The sequence below is a fragment of the Elephantulus edwardii genome, unplaced genomic scaffold (assembly GCF_000299155.1).
Source record: "Elephantulus edwardii isolate Elephantulus edwardi_28Jun2011 unplaced genomic scaffold, EleEdw1.0 scaffold00003, whole genome shotgun sequence".
Classification (NCBI taxonomy): Eukaryota; Metazoa; Chordata; class Mammalia; order Macroscelidea; family Macroscelididae; genus Elephantulus; species Elephantulus edwardii.
Window position 1 is genome coordinate 37,579,310 of NW_006399753.1, and position 3,964 is coordinate 37,583,273.

Here is a 3,964-nt window from a genome sequence, read left to right on the forward strand (position 1 = left end):
GCAGGAGGGGAAGACCCTCTATGTGATGGATTGATTTGGTGACTGGGGTAATCCGGATGGGTGTGTCAGAGGCGGTGCGGTTGGCGCAGGATAGAGCAGGGTTTAGAGCTGTTGTGCATAGGGTTGCAATGAGTCGGAAATGACTCGATGGCACATAACAACAACAACAGCTCTGCTAGCAACATGCTCAAAGTATGAGATATGAAGTTTCATCATCTTTGCTTCTGAGGAGCAGTTTGGATGTACTTTTCCCAAGATATATCTGTTATTTTCGCATTCCATGAGATATACAATAATCTTCTCCAACCCCACCACACAGAGGCATCCATTTTTCTTCTGTCATATTTGCTTATTGTCAAGGTCTCAGCTTCATAGCAAGAGATTAAAAAGACCATAGCCTGAATCAGGCATGCCTTAGTCTTCAAATTCTCTTTATTCTTTTGTATTTTGGAGAGGTCCCTGACAACAGACTTTCCCGATGTAATTTGTCTCCTGATCTCCTCAATTCTGGTGCTAATATCAGTTCATTCTCCATCTATCATGATGTTGCCTTTTGCCTAGTGTTGAGGATCTTTGTTTTCTTGCTGTTGTGATGTAGTCCATATTGAAGGCTCTAGTCCTTGATTCTCTGCAGCAAGCATTTCAAGTCCTCCTCACTTTTGGCAAGCAGGTCTGAGTCATCTGCATAATGCAGGTTTTTGATCTGTCTTCCTCAGATCCTGTTACCACATTCCTCTTCCTAGAGTCCAGCTTCACAAATTATTTTCTCAGCATACAGCTTGAATAGGTATGAAGAAAGGATATATCCCTGACATATACCCTTCCTGATTTTAAACCATGCAGTATTCCCTTGCTCCATTTTGAAAACAACTTTTTGATCTAGGTATAGATTTTGTGTGAGCACAATTAAATGTCCTGAGATTACCATTCTTCTCTGTTAGCCTTAGTTTGTTATGATTCACACAGTTAACAGCCTTTACATAATCAATAAAACACAAATAGATATTCTTCTGATGTTCTCAGCTTTCAGCTAGGATCCAGCTGACATCAACAATGATATCCAAGGTGCCACAGCCTCTTTTAAATTCAGCTTTAACTTCTGACAGTTTCTGTCAATGTATTGTTCTAGCTGGTTTTGGGTGATCTTCAGCAGTATTTTGCTTGCATGTGATATTAATTATATTGTTTGGTTATTTCCGTATTGTGTTGTATCATCTTTCTTGTGATGGGAAAAGATATGGATCTCTTCCACTCATTTGGCCAGGCAGCTGCCCTCCAAATTGCCTTCCACAGACTGGTGAGCACATCCAGGGATGCATCTGTAAGTTGAAACAAGTCAGTTGGTATCCCATAAATTCCTGGGGCTCCCCCCACAGTACCATCAACGCAGCTTGAACTTCTTCCTTTATTACCATTGACTCTTGTTCATATGGTACTTCCTGAAAGTTTTTAGTGTCAGCCAATTCATTTTGGTACAGTGTTTCTGTGTATTCCTTTTGTCATCTTTTGATGGTATTTTTAATCATTTTTTGTCATTAAATTTTGCCCATATCATTTCTCAGCATTGGAACTGTAGCTCAGTATTGCAACTATAGCTTGAGTTTGTTTTTCAGTTCTTTTTGCTTGAGAAATGCTGAGTAAGTTCTTTCCTTTGTTTCTGTGACTCTAGCTCTTTGCACATTTTTTTAAAATTTTGTGCTTTGCCTTCTACCCTTTGAGCTACTGTTCAGCTCTTCTATTTCAGCATTCCTTCCTTTTGTTTTGGCTTCTCAAAGCTCTAATGCAACTCTTTTTTTTTTTTTTTTAGTAATTTTAATGAAAGTTTAGAGCCTTACTGCTTCCATTCATTCATTGTTGCACTTTTCCCCCTGTCTACCCCTGCCCCCAGTTCACTCTTCTCCTTAAAACGTAAAAGAAAAACTCTTTCATTGTTATGCTTTAATGCAACTTAAATAAATTGTATTGGTTTTCTTACAGAGCTCGTATACATTTTGTTTTATTCTTTTCTTCAATCGTATAGAGATTCATGCAATGATTCCCATGCGTTTTTTAAAAAATAATTTAGAATGAATGGAAATCCAAATTCTCTGTAAATGTTCATTAAAATTATTAAAACAAAACAAAACAAAAACCCAACAAACTAATTTGTTGGCAGCATCAGGATGGATGGTGAAGAGATTGAGATTTTACACAGCTTTAGATGGCTTGGCTCCACAGTCAGCAGTCTTGGCACCAGTAGCCAGGAAATGAAAAGGTGCATTGCCATGGGAAAGTCTGCTGTTAACCTCTCCAAAGTACTGAAGAGCAAATGGTGTCTCTCTGGAGACTAAGGTGCGTTTGATACAGGCCATGGTCTTCACAGTCTCTTGTTATGCATCAGAGAGTTGGACAATGACCAAGGAGGATAGAAGGAGAATTGATATCTTTGAGCTGTGGTGCTAGAGAAGAGTATTGAGAATACCATGGACTGCTAGGAAAACAAACAGACTTGTCCTGTAAAGGGTTAAACCGGGCTGCTACTTGGAGGCAAGGATTCTGAGGCTCCGTCTAACATACTTTGGACATGTTGTGAGGAGAGACTGGTCCTTGGAGAGGGACATCATGCTTGGGAGGGTGGAGGGACAGCGCAGCAGGGGAAGGCCCTCTATGAGGTGGATTGATTCATGACAGGGGTAATCGGGATGGGAGTGTCAGAGACAGTGCGATTGGCACAGGATATAGTGGAGTTTAGGGCTGTTGTACATAGGGTCGCTATGAGTCACAAGCGACTCGACGGTATATAACAACAACAACAACAATTTATTAACATAGTTCGAATGCACTGTTTTTCACACATGATCTTTCCCATTTCCTTCAACCCCTCAATCCATCAAATTGTGCGACTCTATGATTAACACCTCCCCAGCCTATCCTTACCCTCTGTTTTCAACCTCTCGCCTCTTTGGATCCTTATACTCATTCTACAATAATGGTTTTATACAGTATTTGTCCCTATGGGACTGAGTTAGTTAACTCAGCATAATTCTCTCCAGTCTCTCCTAAGTTAGGTAGTAATTTACAAAATAATTGCTTCTGCATGCTATGTAGTATTCCATTGTGTGAATTACCATGACTTTTCAATCCATTCATTTCTGGCTAGACATCTGGGCTGTTTCCATGTTCTTGTGATGACTAATAACATTGCTATGAACATTGGTGTACAAGTCTTCGTTTGAGCCTCAGTTCTCATTTTCGTGAGATATTTTCTAAACAATGATGAAGTATCTGTGTGGACTTTTTTTAGGAAGTGCCAAACAGCCCTCCAGAGTAGTACCGTTTTACAACCCTATCAACAATGTAGAAGAGTTCCTATCTTTCTACATCCTCTCCAACATTTATTACTTGTTGTCTCCTATTAAACTTTGCCACTACTACTGGAGTGAGATCGTGTATCACTGTGGTTTTAATTTGCATCTCTCTTATTGCCAATGATTTTGAGCATTTCTTCATGTGTGTGTTTGCTGTTCGAATGTATTCCTCTGTGAAAACTCTTTCCATGTCTTTTGCCAATTTTGCAATTGTGTGATCAGTCTTTTTCTTGTGGTGGCCGAAGAGTATTCTGTAAACTTTCATTATGAGATTCTTGTCTGAGATGGTATTGCCAAATGTTTTTTTCCCAGTTAGTAGGTTTTCTTTTCATCCTGTTAGAAATGTTTTTGATGCATGCAAGGATTTAATTTTTAGAAGGTCCCATTCATCTGTTTTATCCTCTTTAGATTGTGTACTTCTGGCTGTATTTGGCAGTCTCTTTATACTGTAGACTAGACTAGGCCTTCTAAACTTGATCCCAGTCTCTCTCTTATGAGCTTCATGGTTTTGGGCTTTACTCCCTGGTCTCTGATCTTGTTGTTGTTGTTATGTGCCGTCGAGTCGCTTGCGACTCATAGCGACCCTATGTACAACAGCCCTAAACTCGGCTCTGTCC

General features: G+C 39.7%; 1 protein-coding gene across 3 annotated transcripts in view; it reads left to right on the forward strand.

Moving 5' to 3' along the window:
* PCCA (propionyl CoA carboxylase, alpha polypeptide) overlaps positions 1–3,964 on the forward strand; it is a 577,332-nt gene that overhangs the window by 152,552 nt on the left and 420,816 nt on the right. The window lies entirely within an intron of this gene.